Source organism: Berghia stephanieae, chromosome 9, assembly GCF_034508935.2.
Source record: "Berghia stephanieae isolate SIO BIC M18660-M18661 chromosome 9, UCSD_Bste_1.3, whole genome shotgun sequence".
NCBI lineage: Eukaryota > Metazoa > Mollusca > Gastropoda > Nudibranchia > Aeolidiidae > Berghia > Berghia stephanieae.
Genome location: NC_088368.1, coordinates 40,965,553 through 40,983,052, shown reverse-complemented (window position 1 = coordinate 40,983,052; position 17,500 = coordinate 40,965,553).

The following is a 17,500-nucleotide window of genomic DNA, read 5'->3' as shown; positions in this document are numbered from 1 at the left end:
GTGTTGTGTGTTGTTTGTGTGTGTGTGTGTGTGTGTGTGTTTGTGTGTGTGTGTGTGTGTATGCTTGTGTGTGTGTGAATGATTATGTTTCAGCCAAAGTAAATTTGTAATTTAAGCGCTTAGAGTCTGGTATCTTGGAGTTATAGCGCTATATAAGTTTTCAGCATTATATATATATATATAATATATATATATATATATATATATATATATATATATATATATATATATATATAGTGTGTGTGGGGGGGGGGGGATCAAATTTGAAACAAGGCTTGGCAATGAAAAGAAAAGAGGAAATAAAAACTTACAGTGAACAAAGAAGTTTACGGAGATCATCGTACGGAAGGTCTCTGATACACATGATAAATCATTTTAAAACTTTTGGCCAGAAAACTCGTCCTTCAAATATCGATCCATTAGAATGATTTTCATCGTGTCAAAAACTCTCAGTCCTGGGATTTCAATGAAATCTTTAAGGACGTCTCAGGTTCGATGGTTCTTGACAAGATGAGGGTTTATATTTTGAAGGTCGAGAATATCTGGCCAAAATTGTGAATTTGTATTTCAGCAGAAAACGGCGGTGAAATGAATGACAGGAGATGACGGAAAGTAAGATGTATTGACTCAAATATTTTAACGTCTGAGTCAAACTGGGACGCTTTCCTGTCAAGCAATGACAAGCGTAGTCAGACATAGGATGGGTAGCAATGAGTGCAAACTTCCCAAATCACAAGTGCATCTAAAAAAATAATTTTAAAATCTTTTTAAGATGTGAGGTGTTGGTGGCATATGTGACCCCTCGTCTCAAAACGGTATTATGTCGGGATGGACCGATGCATAGTAAAACATGATATTCATTCTCCTCTATAAAGCAAATAAACTCAACTTAAGTCTGATATTTCTGAAAACAAATTCCATCTTCAGCATCTTAATCATCCCGACTTAATACCGTTTTGAGACGAAGGGTCACATAACTGTGCTGTGTCTCTTTTTTATTTCTTTGGGTTTGCCTCTTCGCCTTTTACATGGGAACGAACCCTAAACCACAAAGCATCTAGGTGAACGGTGTATTGTGACGTAGCTTCCGGGAGGGTTTGCGACGCACGGTGCACGAGTGCGGTAAAGAATTTGCAGATTGGGTCGATCGTCAAAAATAGTAGTGTGAGCACCATTCATTAGAGGCTGTTGCCTTTTTAAAAATTTTTTTTTTATTTCAATATTCTGGGTGGGGATCCTGACCTCCCATAGCGGGCAGGGGGGTCCATTCTGTGTCTTCTCTCCCCCTATGTCTGTTTTCCAACATGCTTTCTGTCTTTGTCTTTGAATGAGATTACTTAGTTTTGTCCTGACCCTGGCCGGAGTCCTGGCTGGGAGGGAAACAGTCAAATACATAAATATTGTTTTGAGAGATGATATTTTTTTCCTTGTAAATCATCTTTGTTATTATCATATTTATTTTTAATATATAATGTAAGCATTTGAGTGTATTCCTCTTTGTGTTGGATTTTGTGCTTGTGTCCGGATAAGACTTATAGGTGATCTCAAGCTAAGTACATTGGTGGTATGCTCTTGGAATCTACATCTGATCCCTATTTGTTCCCAGTTCCCCTTTGTCTTACTTTTTCTTGGGTGCTTTAATTGTAATTCTAGAACTTTTTACTATCCCATTTTCTTCCTTTTTACTGGTGCTGATATAACCTAAATGTGTTGCAAGCGCCGTAAAACCCTTAAAAACAAACAAATTTCAACAGGTTTAGTGTCAGAAGTAGTAGAATGCCTTTATGTCATTTCTTCTTCTTCTTCTTCAAGTACCAAGTCTGTGCCAGACATCGGTGATCATGATACGCCATTCATCTCTCTGATCAGGTAACCTCAGAAAACTAATATTACTCTTCTCTTTCTTTGTCACCCAGCTGTTCAAACTATTCAAATATGTTTTTCTTGGTCTACCTTGTCTCTTTTTACCTTCTATCTTTCCTGTGAGAGCAAGATGTTCAATACATTTATGTCGATTTAGGTGTCCTAAAAATTGCATTTGTCTTTTTCTTATTGTACAAATTAATAGCCTTTTAGTTTCAGCTTGCTCTAATACTTCTTCATTAGTTTTCTTCTCTGTCCATGAGATTCTTAACATCCTTCTAAGAAACCACATTTCTGTTGCCTCCAGTTTCTTTCTAATGTCTTCTGTAATTGTCCAGCTTTCACAGCCATATAATAATACCATACGTAGGCCTTCAAAACCCTATGTTTTGTTGTCATTGAGATATTGTGGTTTTTAAAATTAGACTCATTTTATTAAAACTATCTTTAGCTATTGTCATTTACTGACTCTGTATTATTCGTTAACTATCGGATTTCTTATTATTTATTTTATTTACTTATTTATTTGTTAATTCTTTTTTTTTTTAAAGATAAAGAGTTCATTGGGCAGTCAGGGGATCTATTGGGTTGGTGATTTGTGACCCATCGTCTCAAAACGGTACTATGTCGGAACGAACCAGAAGCTTAAAAGCCGAATTTAATGTTAAAACTGGTAAAAAATATCAATTATTGGCATTAGCTCCGTAAAATATGGTATCCATTCTCATCAATAAAACATACAAACTCAACACAAGTCTGATATTTCTGGCTATAAATTCAATTTTCAACATCTTAATCAACCCGACTTAATACCGTTTTGAGGCGAAGGGTCACATTTGTAATTATATTACTCTTTTAGGGATCAGGTTAATGAATGTGAGCAGGCTGTTGCCTTTTACCCTGTCCAACAGATAGGGAATGAGATTAGCGGAAGAGTAGCGTCCCTTGATTGGACGTCACCTTACAGAGAGAACGTCAATTTGGTTTTGAAGTGTCTCAAGCCGCTTTCACCGGAAGCGAGGACGAGAGACGCATGCGCACAACTAACATGACGTCCTCTCTCTAATAACTTTTCCGCCGGTGACGTCACAGACCATGGGTGACGTCCAATCAAGGGACGCTAATCTTCCGCTAATCTCATTCCCTATACCCGTTGTGGTCACGAGCCCGAAACGGCAAAGCATCCAGTTGAACGGTGCGTTGTGACGTAGCCTCCGGGCTGGTTTGCAACGCGCGGTACGGAGTTTGCATCCTGGATGGATCGTGATAACATTATTGAGGTTTAATTGAGCTTTATATAGCGCAATATCCACTAAATGTGCTCAAAGCGCTTTACAAGGGGTCCCTGGTCAACAGCAACATTTAACATGTAGGACGGGGCATGACGCCTGTTAGGCGATATTACCATTTTTTTTTTGACAAAGACAACGCTGTTAACGGCAGGTACTCATTTTACACCTGAGTACGGTGAGAGAATGTGACTAAAGAACCTTTTTCAAGGACTCAACTATGCGCCGAGCCCGAGGCTCGAACCCAGGAACTTCCTGTCCGAAAGCGTGTGTCATACCACTAGACCACATAGCCGCACATAGTAGTGTGAGCACCATTAGAAGCGGATGCCTTTTACCATTGTACATAGCTTCACTGACTTTGGACAGAGCTGCATATAGATAGAATGAAGTTGACGTAACTCAGGTCTTTGTTATTGCTTTTTTGCCATCCGCCTTATGAGTTATTCTCACTAAACTGTATTAACCAGACTATAAACGTTGAAGGTTACACCCAGTTTTGTGTGTTGGTCCGTTATACTTCCGGATGGCAATGTTGTGAGCTTCTTAGCCAAGAGCATACTATCTGCCAAGCGCATCATACTATCTATAGATAGTGTGCGCTTGGCTAAGAAACTCACATCATTGCCATCCGGATGTATAACGGACCAACACACAAAACTATGTGTAACCACGAACTTTTATAGTCTGGGTAATACAGTTTAGTGAGAATGAATTACTCATAAACGAGGATGGCAAAAAGCTATAACTAAGACCCGAGTGACGTCAACTTCATTCTATCTATACGAGATGGTAGTCGGGTTGGACGAATTCAATCCCGCGGGGGGGGGGGGGGGGGGGGGTGGGACATCGACTCCTCGAAGTTGCCAGGCTTCTCCACCAGCAAGAGGAGACATTGGATGGCAACGGCTACACCGATTGATGCTATGCGCTTCGGCAAAATGCTCATATAATCCGCCAGGCGGATAGCAAAACATACCAGCACACAAAACTTGTAATATGTGACCCAACGTCTCAGAACGGTATTATGTCGGGATGAAACTGATGCTAAAAAGTCAAATTAAAACTAAACTGGTCAAAGTTATGAATTATTGGTATGTAGCACTCTATAATATGGTATTCATTCTCCTCAATAAAGCAAATAAACTCAACGCAAGTCTGATATTTCTGGCCACAAATTCAATTTTCAGTAACTTAATCATCCCGACTTAATACCGTTTTGACGCGAAGTGTCACATATAGTCTGATTGACAGAATAATTGTGTGAGAACTACCAATAAAAATGGCTGGCTAGAAACAATAACAAAGAGCTGAGTGACGTCAATCTCGTTACTGCTATAGATAGTTCGAAGATGACGTCACTCAGGTCTTTGTAATTGTTTATTGCCATCCGCGTTTATGAGTAATGCTAACTGAACTGTATTAACCCGACTATAAACGTTCATGGATTCACACAGTTTTGTGTGTTGGTCCGTTATACTTCCGGATGGCACACTTATGAGCTTCTTAGCCAAGCGCATACTATCCATAACTTCTTGTTTATTTATAGATAGAACGAAGTTGACGTCACTCGGGTTTTTATTACTGTTCTTTACCATCTATGTTTATGAGTAAATTTCACTAAACGGAATTAACCAAAATATAAACGTTTAAGGTTTCACACAGTTATGTGTGTTGGTCCGGTATATTTCCGGATGGCAATGTTGTGAGTGTCTTAGCCAAACGCATACTATCTATAGTCTGATTGATAGAATAATTTAGTGAGAACTACTCATAAAAAAAGCTGGCTTAAAAACAATAACAAAAACCTAAGTGACATCAATTTCATTCCATCTATAATAACTTTTTGTTTATTTATATGTACACCTATGTACTCCCCCCCCCCCCCCCCCCCCCCCCCCCCCCACTATTTCCCCAGTATCACGAGACAGGGGGTCATAGCAGGAAACTGGACGTGGCGAACATGACAGCTGACCAGGCCGGGCAGGTAAAAAACAAGGTGTTTGTTGTTTCGGGGTGGTCAATCGGCTACTTGTGGGGGGGCAATAGGAATACAGTGTTACACGGATACAACGATCATAATACATAAACATAATACAGTGCATAACAGAGAGATGATTTACAAGGAAAAAAATATCATCTCCCAAAACTACCTATACGTTTGACTGTTTCCCTCCCAGCCAGGGTATCCGGCCAGGGCCAGGACAAAACAAAGTAATCTCATTTCAAGGCAAAGACAGATAGCATGTTGGAAAACAGACCCGTCTGTTGTGTTTTATTCATCCTGTTTTGTTGATAAAGGGAAACCCGAAACGTACATTTTATCTGTTTTCGTTTATTAAATTGAAGGTTACATTCAACGGAGGGAGGCAATAAGAATACAGTGCCACGCGGATACAACGATCGGATACTTGGATACAACGATCGGATACTTGGATACAACGATCGGATACTTGGTGGTGAGGCAATAGGAATACAGTGTTACACGGATATAACGATCGGATACTTGGTGGTGAGGCAATAGGAATACAGTGTCACACGGATACAACGATCGGATACTTGGATACAACGATCGGATACTTGGTGGTGAGGCAATAGGAATACAGTGTCACACGGATACAACGACTGGTTACTTGGATACAACGATCGGATACTTGGTGGTGAGGCAATAGGAATACAGTGTTACACGGATATAACGATCGGATACTTGGATACAACGATAGGATACTTGGTGGTGAGGCAATAGGAATACAGTGTCACACGGATACAACGACTGGTTACTTGGATACAACGATCGGATACTTGGTGGTGAGGCAATAGGAATACAGTGTTACACGGATATAACGATCGGATACTTGGATACAACGATAGGATACTTGGTGGTGAGGCAATAGGAATACAGTGTCAAACGGATACAACGACTGGTTACTTGGATACAACGATCGGATACTTGGAGGGGGGCAATAAGAATACAGTACCACACGGATACAACGACTGGTTACTTGGATACAACGATCGGATACTTGGAGGGGGGCAATAAGAATACAGTACGACACGGATACAACGATCGGATACTTGGAGGGGGGCAATAAGAATACAGTACGACACGGATACAACGATCGGATACTTGGAGGGGGGCAATAAGAATACAGTACCACACGGATATAACGATCGGATACTTGGTGGTGAGGCAATAAGAATACAGTACCACACGGATATAACGATCGGATACTTGGAGGGGGGCAATAAGAATACAGTACCACACTTATATAACGATCGGATACTTGGAGGGGGGCAATAAGAATACAGTACCACACGGATATAACGATCAGATACTTGGATACAACGATCAGATACTTGGTGGTTAGGCAATAGGAATACAATGTCACGCAAATATAACGATCGGATACTTGGATACAACGATCGGATACTTGGTGGTTAGGCAATAGGAATACAATGTCACACGGATATAACGATCGGATACTTGGATACAACGATCGGTCCATTGTACTTCCGGATGGCAATGTTGTGAGCTTCTTAGCCAAGCGCATACTATCTATACATTTGATATCTCTGGCAGGAACCAAACAATGTGAGCTCAGTTTTTACATCATTCACATTTCAATTTAAGTGAATTCGTTTTCCTCGTTTAACTACTCGTATCGTATCGTTTGAGAGCTAATACGTTCCAAAGATCTTTAAATGCTCTGTGTAACTTTTATTCATAGATACAATCAAAGAGCGTGTAGGTAACGATTGTTATGTTACCAAGAGCTCTCACTTCCCGCTTTTGGTGAAGCCACGCATTTTCCGTCTTCTACTCGTATTTTCTTCATTGTATCAGTAAGCCTAGCGCGCATGATACACGCGGAGCACACCCACCTCGCTGTCTCGCCTGGCACGCGACAATAGCATTGCTGCTAAGAGAAGTGAGAGCTCTTGGTAACTACGTTACCCTACACACTCTTTGGTACAATTCATCAGTTATATAAATAGTATTCAATGTTAATGGGAGCGATCTATAGATAGTTTGAAGATGACGTCAATCAGGTCTTTGTTATTGTTTTTTGCCATCCGCGTTTATGAGTAATGCTCACTGAACTGTATTAACCCGACTATAAACGTTCATGGATACACACAGTTTTGTGTGTTGGTCCGTTATACTTCCGGATTCCCAATGTTATGAGCTTCTTAGCCAAGCGCATACTATCTATATTCATGTTTTCGTCCAACCTAGTCAACGATCACATGATTTGTTGCTGTCCAACGACATTTCTCAATTAATATATAGATAGTATGCGCTTGGCTAAAAAGCTCACAACATTGCCATCCGGAAGTATAACGAACCAACACACAAAACTATGTGTAACCATGAACGTTTATAGTCTGGTTAATACAGTTTTGTGAGAATTACTCATGAACGCGGATGGCAAAAAACAATAACAAAGACCCAAGTGAAGTCATCTTCGAACTATCTATAGATAGTATGCCGATGACGTCACTCAGACCTTTGTTATTGTTTTTGCCATCCGCGTTTGTGAGTTGTTCTCACTAAACTGTATTAACCAGACTATAAAAGTTCATGGTTACACATGGTTTGTGTGTTGGTCCGTTATACTTCCGGATGGCAATGTTGTGAACTCCTTGGTCAAGCGCATTCTATCTATACACGCTGCTTTGTTTATGAAAGTTGTAAACATACACATGTGTCGTGCTTGCAAAATGGCGAATTGTGACGTTGGATATTTCACGAATTGTGAACACTTATCACTATGTGGGTCACTTTGAGCACACTTTGCATTGTGACCAATGACCTCGATTATGTGGAAAAGTAATATAGATAGTATGCAGATGACGTCACTCAGGCCTTTGTTATTGTTTTTGTCATCCGCGTTTGTGAGTTGTTCTCACTAAACTGTATTAACCAGACTATAAAAGTTCATGGTTACACAGAGTTTGTGTGTTGGTTCGTTGTACTTCCGGATGGCAATGTTGTGAACTCCTTGGCCAAGCGCATTCTATCTATAGATCATCTCCATTGAAAATATTGAGTATTAAATATCTCATGCATAAATGGTCATGATCTATATTATATTTCCAAGTGCTCGAGGTCATTGGTCACATTGGAATATGTTCTCAAAATAACCCACATAGTGTTCACAGTTTTTGAACTATCTAACATCACGATTGGTCATTTTGCTCAGCTTGACACATGTGTATGTTTACAACTTTCATAAACAAAGCAGCGTGTTTACATTTCTGAAGAAATATCCAATCGTTGGACAGCAACAAATCATGTGATTGATGACTTGGTTGGACGAAAACATGAATATAGATCGCTCTCATTAGTGGCATAGTCAATATTCGTAGTATAATTAACTCTATTTACATTCAAAGGGCTGGCTAAAATCAACAACTCGATCTGTTCCACTTCAATTTTTTTCCTTCTATAGATAGTATGCGCCTGGCTAAGAAGCTCACAACATTGGCATCCGGAAGTATAACGGACCAACACACAAAACACTGTGTTATAGTTTGGATAATACAGTTTAGTGAGATTTACTCATAATCATGGATGGCAAAAAAAAAACAACAACAAAGGCTCGTGTGACGTCAACTTCATTTAATCTATAGATAGAATGCGCTTGGCCAAGGAGTTCACAACATTGCCATCCGGAAGTATAACGGACGAACACACAAACTCTGTGTAACCATGAACGTTTATAGTCAGGTTAATACAGTTTAGTGAGAACAACTCACAAATGCGGATGGCAAAAACAATAACAAAGACCTGAGTGACGTCATCTGCATACTATCTATAGATAGAATGAAACTGTCGTCACTCAGCTGTTTGTATCGCTTTTAGCCAGCCATTTTGATGAGTAGTTCTCGCTAGATTGTATCGCTCAGACTATGGGTATGATCTATAGATAGTCTGCACTTGGCTAAGAAGTTCACAACATTGCCATCCGGAAGTATAACGGACCAACACAGAAAACATTGTGCATCCTTGAAGGTTTATAGTCTGGTTAATACAGTTTAGTGAGAAGTACTCATAAACGCGGATGGCAAAAAACAATAACAAAGACATCGGTGACGTCATCTTCGAATTATCTATATTACATTTCCATGTGCTTGAGGTCATTGGTAGCTTTGCAAAATGTGCTCAAAGTGACCCACATAGTGAAAAGTGCTCACAGCTTTCAAAATATTCAACATTACGATTGGTCATTTTGTTCAGCTTGACACATGTGTATGTTTACAACTTTCATAAACAAAGCAGCGTGTTTACATTTGTTAAGAAATATCCAATCGTTGGACAGCAAAAATCATGTGATTGATGACTCGGTTGGACGAAAACATGAATATAGATAGTATGCGCTTGTCTAAGAAGCTCATAACATTGCCATCCGGAAGTATAACGGACCAACACACAAAACGGTGTGTATCCATGAACGTTTATAGTCGGGTTAATACAGTTCAGTGAGCATTACTCATAAACGCGGATGGCAAAAAACAATAACAAAGACCTGAGTGACGTCATCTGCATACTATCTATAGATCTCTCCGATTGATAATGTTGAGTATTAAATGTATAATACATAAATTAGTGTCATATTCAATATTCCTAGTATAATTTTATATTTACATTCAAATGGCTGGCAAAAATCAACAACTGGAGCTGTTCGACTTCAATTTTTTCCATCTTTAGATAAAACGCAGATGACGTCACTCGGGCCTTTATTCTTGTTTTTTGCCAAAGATGATGTGAGCAATGTTGTGAGCTTCTAAGCCAAGCGCATACTATCAATAGATAGAAGCTCACAACATTGCCATCCGGAAAAATAACGGACCAACACACAAAACTCTGTGTAACCATTAACTTTTATAGTTTGGATAATACAGTTTAGTGAGAATTACTCATAAACGTGGATGGCAAAAAACAACAACAAAGACTCGTGTGACGTCAACTTCATTCAATCTATAGATAGAATGAAACTGTCGCCACTCAGCTGTTTGTATCGTTCTTAGCCAACCATTTTGATGAGTAGTTCTCACTAAATTGTATCACTCAGACCAGTATATTTTTAACCAATCAAAACAAGGAATTTGTGACACACCTTCACACGTGCTCGGACAAACATAGTTGGTTGTTTATACACAATAACGTGAACGAATTCGACCTCCATCTGATCGTTGTTATTGTTTTTGTATTGACAAATGGGTGACTAGTTATCACATGGTTTTCTCGATCATATTATAAACGTTTAAGTTGACACATAGTTTTCTGTGTTGATTCTACTGATCAAGAGGTAGAACAGTTGGTATTTTACTTAACACATACCAGGTATAGTAAAACCTGTGTAGTTTGATGTGTCTACCAATCACTGCCATTGTTGACATTATGACGATTGTCCGAGAGGCGTGGTTATCCACCGGTTAATTCTGCCCTCACCAACAAAAGGACAGTATCTGAGATGACCCAGATCCAACCAGTTTTGCCGCAATCCACACATTTCGTTTTTTTTCATTCATAACTTTTATTTTTGGTTATTATTGTTTTTTTTCACAAAACAAAATTCTTATCCTCCTCCTCCTCCTTCTCCTCCTCCCCCTCGTTCTTCTTCTTCTTCTTCTTCTTCTTCTTCTTCTTCTTCTTCTTCTTCTTCTTCTTCTTCTCTCTTTTTCCCCCCTTTATTTCTCTTTCAAAACAAAAATAAATGAACCAAAATAGATGCAGATGAGGGGTCAGAGAAACGAAAGAATACATAAAAGAAGCGAGCGAACCAAACAAAAACCATAAAAATAGCCTTGTTGTCCATATTCCCCGTTCCTGGACATATCTATTTCTGACTGAAACATGAGATGTCCAACAAGATGGTTGCCAATTTGGCGTTTTGAATGCCAAATTCCAAAACATTGGCCAATTTTTAAAACGTTTTTTTTTAAATGTGTTATTTTTATTTTTGTTTGTATGTTTCTTGTTTTGTTTTGTTTAGTGGGGAGGGTATGTTATGTTTTCTTGTTGTTTTTTTAAATTGTGTATGTGTGTTTTTTTTTTCTTTTGTTTTTATTTTTGTATTTTTTGTTGTTTTTCATTTTACACTCTCTGGGCATGGGAAAAACTTGGCGTTTTAAACTTGTGCCTGAATCTTTTTTTCAATTGTTTTTGGCTCTTTGTTTTTGTTTTCTGTCTGTTTGGGGTTTTTGTGTTTTGTTTTTTGTTGTTTTTTTTTGTGGTCGTTGTTTGTTTGTTTTTTGTTTTGTTTTTTTGTTATTTTTTTTACTTTTTTTTTTTGGGAGGGGGGGGGGGGGGTTGTAATTTAATCAAACCGTAATTTGGCATTTTATATGACGAGTTTAGCATTGTTTAGCAAATTAAATCTGGCATCCCTGCCGGACGATCATCACGGCAGAGTTACAGCTGATCTCTCAGTTAGTTTTCAATGAAAGACCCTAGGATGTGTGGTGGTGACACAACAATATAATAATAATATAACACACTTTGTGATTGTAGTGTGTAGTATGTGTGTGTATAGTGTGTATAATAATAATAATAATAATAATAATAATAATAATAATAATAATAATAATAATAATAATAATAATAATAATAATAATAATAATTGATGCTTCGAGTTTAGATAAAATACTCACAACATCCGCCAGCTGGATACAACGTACGAAAAACACAAAACTATGTGTAACTTTAACACAACAATATAATAATATAACACTGTGTAATTCTGGTGTAGTTTGTGTGTGTTTGTGTATTATGATAATTATAATAATTGATGCTATGCGTTTAGATAAAATACTCACAACACCCGCCAGCTGGATACAACGTACTAAAAAAACCAACAAAACTATGAGTAATCTTAAACGTTTATAGTCTGATTTATAGAATTTAGTGAGAACGAATAAATAAAATGACTGTCAAAAAAAAAAATATTTAAAAAAAAGAGCTTAGTGGCGTCAATTCCGCTTCATCTATAGCATTGTTTATATATTTGATTTATGTATTAGACTTTTGATTCCAAGAGACTCACTGTCTCTCAACGTTTCCTTTAAAAAAAAAAAAAAAAAAAAAAAAAAAACAAATAAAAAAAAACAACAGGACGATTCAGATCCCGTCATGTATTTTTACTTAAAATGTTTTGACTTGTGTTATAAAAGTTTAAACGTTTTATCGAAGGCAAAAAGATATAGATAATTCATTTAATTAAAAGTGTGTCATTATTATTATTATTATTATTATTATTATTATTATTATTATTATTATTATTATTATTATTATTATTTTATTATTATTATTTTATCATTATTATATTATTATATTATTATTATTATTATTATTATTATTATTATTATTATTATTATTATTATTGTTATTATTATTATTATTTTTATCATTATTATTATTATTATTATTATTATTATTATTATTATTATTATTATTATTATTATTATTATGAATATTATTATTATTATTATTATTATTATTATTATTATTATTATTATTATTATTATTATTATTATTATTATTATTATTATCAACATTATTATTATTATTATTATTATTATTATTATTATTATTATTATTATTATTATTATTATTATTATTATTATTATTATTATCAGATCAGCATATTATGTGTTCATAACTGCAAACTAGAAAATATTAAAAGTCGTCATTTTTAGAAGATATATATTGTACTCGCTAAAGTTAACTTTGAAAATTAACAATTTGCCCTCACTGGGATTAAATGACACGCTAAAATCCTTTATTAAAATCAACTGAACAAGTGTGTATGAAAGGTGCCAGACAAAGCAAGAAAGAAAAATACAAGAGGAAAAAAAAACATCCCAAAAAATCGGTCAACCTCCACTGGGTAGAAGCGTAGCCATCGTGATGTTATAGCCTGATACTGAAATCCAAAAGGACTGGCAGTTTGACGTCATTATTTGGGGGTTTTTTTTCCACCGTCTAGTGAGTTGTCGTTAGTAGAGCTCATGGAAACAAGTGATTTCATTGAACTATCGAATACAACTCACGATTTGTTTTCTTTTGTGGCAAAAGACTGGCATTTTGACGTCATTTTTTGGTCTGTGTCAGGCCATAACTTTACGAAGGCCACGGTAGAAGAGGTAGACTGATTTTTTGGTATGTTTTTTTTTCTTGTATTTTTCTTTCTTGCTTTGTCTGGCACCTTTCATACACACTTGTTCAGTTCTTATCTTACATCGGTGCCTGCTCCTTAATTTCTTTAATTTGATATTTTAAAGAGTATACACTCTGTCATCAACTTTCATTTTCAATGTTTTAATGACTTAGAGATGCTCATGAAGTTCTTAAATTGGAGCCAACATTTCCATGTGCTCGAGGTCATTGGTCACATTGCAAAGTGTGCTCCAAATGACCTAAACAGTGAAAAGTGTTCACAATTTGAGAAATATCCAACGCTACAATTGTTCATTTTGCTCAGCATGACTCATGGGTATGTTTACAACTTTCATAAACAAAGCAGCGTGTTTAGATGCATTGAGAAATGTCCAATCGTTGTACAGCAACAAATCACGTGGTTGATGACTAGGTTGGACGAAAACATGAGTATAGATAGTATGCAGATTGTCACAGTAAAGGTTGTTCACAATTGGATTCAGTAGTCTGATGTCACGCGCCCGGCAACGGCGGCCATCTTGGTTCTAAACAAAGAAAATCTTTACTTTTTATTCTTCATGCTGGCGAGAACTTTTCATTCCCTTTTCATATGCCTTGTGATCAGAATGTGTAAAAGTCAAAACATGATCAAATTGATGGGTTTTTTTCCCTCTGGATAGGCTTTTAAGCTCGCCGGAGAAATATTTCATACGGGCGTCCGCCATTGTTCCGATAGTTTAGAGCCAGTGTTACTAAGTTACCATACGTCATTAGGAAGGAAGTGACGTTACGACTGTTGAATCCTATTGTCTTATTAAATTTTATTTTATTAAGAACTGAATTCATCTCACTCCAGTTATATTTCGGTAGGCTTAGATAAACTTTACCTTCTAATATTAGATCGTCTTTCCTTTTATAGCCTTCCCTCGAATTAATTTCTAATTAGTGAATACTTTTCGTTCTACATTCTGTCACGTAGCCACTTATTATAAAAGCTGATAGGTCTAACACTCGACACTCACTTCTCTCCACAATCTATGCCGGACGGCCAGTCGCTCTATTCCTATATATATACTGGAAGATTTTTATCTTTTGGGACTTTGTAGATATTATATCTACACCATTAAGACGCCGGAGCTTTTAACTTTGATTGTATAATCTTCAAGGATCAAACCCGAGCCCGCTGTCAATAACCCCTTACCAATTGCCTGGAAGTGGAATTTTACGAGCCTGTTATCAGAGGAATAGATCATCCAAGCCTGTCAACTGCCTGGAAACGTAAACTTACGAACCTGACATATTATCATAAGTTACGTAATATATTCACATCTCTATTTGTAACTGCCACGATCACTGTTTATCTCTTTTAATTAAATTTCATCATTATTTTTATTTCATTGTAAACAAATCGTTAATTGTTTTTTATTTACAGTAACTAGTAAATTCTGGGGCCTCATTCTACATATATCTTTATGCATAGTCGAGTAGCTCTTTACTCACTTGAGACCATGACACAGATGACGTCACTCAGGCCTTTGTTATTGTTTTTGCCATCCGCGTTTGTGAGTTGTTCTCACTAAACTGTATTAACCAGACTATAAAAGTTCATGGTTACACAGAGTTTGTGTGTTGGTCCGTTATACTTCTGATGGCAATGTTGTGAACTCCTTGGCCAAGCACATTCTATCTATAGATCTCTCCCATTCTACGATTTTTTAGAACAGCAGGCAGATCTGAGATACACACCTTGTCATGTTTTGTTTTTGTTTTGTTTTTTTTTATCTTACGCCAGCGCCTTCACCCAAATGTGTAAGTTTGAAGTTCATTACACGTGCTTTATAGATAGTTCGAAGATGACGTCACTCAGGCCTTTGTTATTGTTTTTGCCATCCACGTTTATGAGTACTTCTCACTAAACTGTATTAACCAGACTATTAACGTTCATGGTTATACAACATAGTTTTGTATTTTCGTCCGTATTTCCGGATGGAGGCTGTGATGGTAATCATGATGATGGAGAGAAGAAGAGGAGGAGGAGGATGATGATGATGGTGGTGGTGGTGGTGGTTGTGGTGACGGCGACGACCATGATGATGATGAGGATGGTGATGATGATGATTATGATGATGATAATAGGTGACGATAACTACCAACCCTCCTACCCCCCCCCCTCTCCCCCTCCTCCTCTACATCTCATTCTCCTTCTTCATACGACATTCTCAGCTTTTTTACCACGATTGTCAAAGAAATGCAAATCTTTAACACACACAACACACACACACTCACACACACACACAACACACACACACAAACACACAACACACAAACAACACACACACAACACACACACCACACAACAAACACTCACACAACACGCACACACACACTCACACATTCACACACACACACAACACACACACACACACACACACACAAATAGACACAGTATAACAGGCACCTTGTTTTCCTCCCGTCAACAACCAGGAGATCCAAAGCTATCAAGACTGTAACAAGACATCAGTCTGGTCAAGCAGAATCTCAAAACAAAAAAACGCATATTTAAAATTTTGGTCAGAAAACTCCTCCTTCAAATATTGATCAATTAAAACGACCCTCATCTTGGTAAAAAAGTAAAAAGAAAGAAAAAAAATTGAGCTTTTATATAGCGCAATATCCACTAAATGTGCTCAAAGCACTTTACAAGGGGTCCCTGGTCAACAGCAACATTTAACATGTAGGACGGGGCATGCCGCCTGTTAGGCGATATTACAATTTTTCGGACAAAGACAACGCTGTTAAAGGCCAGGTACTCATTTTACACCTGAGTACGGTGAAAGAATGTGAATAAAGAGTCTTTTCCAATGACTCAACTGTGCGCCGAGCGAGGCTCGAACCCAGGACCTTCCGATCCGAAAGCGAGTGTCATACCACCAGACCACATAGCCGCACAAACAAAAAACAAAAACAAAAAAAAACAAAACAAAAAAAAAACTCTCAAACCTGGGACTTCCAAAAGATTCAGAAAGACGACAGAAAATATTTGACGTCTTGTTGGCGGTGCAATCTCGAAATGTAAACCTTTTTTGACTTGCCTTTCTCTGTAAAAAAAAAAAAAGAATAAAACTTAATTAAAAACAAGTATTTGTAATTTTGGCCACAAAACTCGTCCTTCAAATATTGATCGATTTAAATGATTATCATCATGGCAAAAATGTTCAAGCCTGAGACTTCCTTATAATCCAGACAGACGGATGAATAGTATATTTGTCACGTCTCGTTGGCCCGTACAATCTCAAATTTTAACCGTCTTTACTGACACTGTCCTTCTCTGTAAAAAAAAAAAAAAAAAAAAGTAATTAAAAAACAAGTATTTGTAATTTTTGGCCACAAAACTCGTCCTTCAAATATCGATCGAACCCCCCCCCCCCCCCCATAACCGCCCCCCCCCCCCCCAAAAAAAAAAAAAAACAAAAAAAATTTTCAAACCTGGGACTTTCTAAAGATCCAGAAAGACGGTAGAAAAATATTCGTCATGTTTTGTAGGCTAGTGCAATCTCGAATAGTAAACTTTTTAAACTCTGCCCTTCTCTGTAAAATAAAATAAATAAATTAAAAAACAACAAGTATTTGAAATTTTGGCCACAAAACTCGTCCTTCAAATATTGATCGATTTAAATGACCCTCATCTTGGCAAAAAAAAACCCAAACAAACAAATCCAAAATACCTCTCATACCTGGGACTTCCTAGAGATTCAGAAAGACGACAGAAAAATATTTGACGTTTTTTTTTTTTGACACTGACCTTCTCTATGAATTAAAAAAAAAAAACCCCAAAAAACTAGGTATTTATAATTTTGGCCAGAAAATTAGTCCTTCAAATATTATGGGCATAAATATTAAAATGACCCTCATCTTTAAAAAAATAAAAATAAATAAATAAATAAGAAACAAGAAATTTAAACCTGGAATTGATTGACATCCCAGGTTTGAGAGTTTTTGCCCAAGGTGAAGGTCATTATAATCGATTTAAATAATAGTATTTGAAAGATGAGATTTGTGGCCAAATTTCTTAAAAAATGTTTTTAAAGAAATATGTGTATGTATGTGTATGTGTGTGTATGTGTATATGTGTGGGGGGGGGGTGTATGTGTATGTATGTGTATGTGTGTGTGGGGGGTGTATGTGT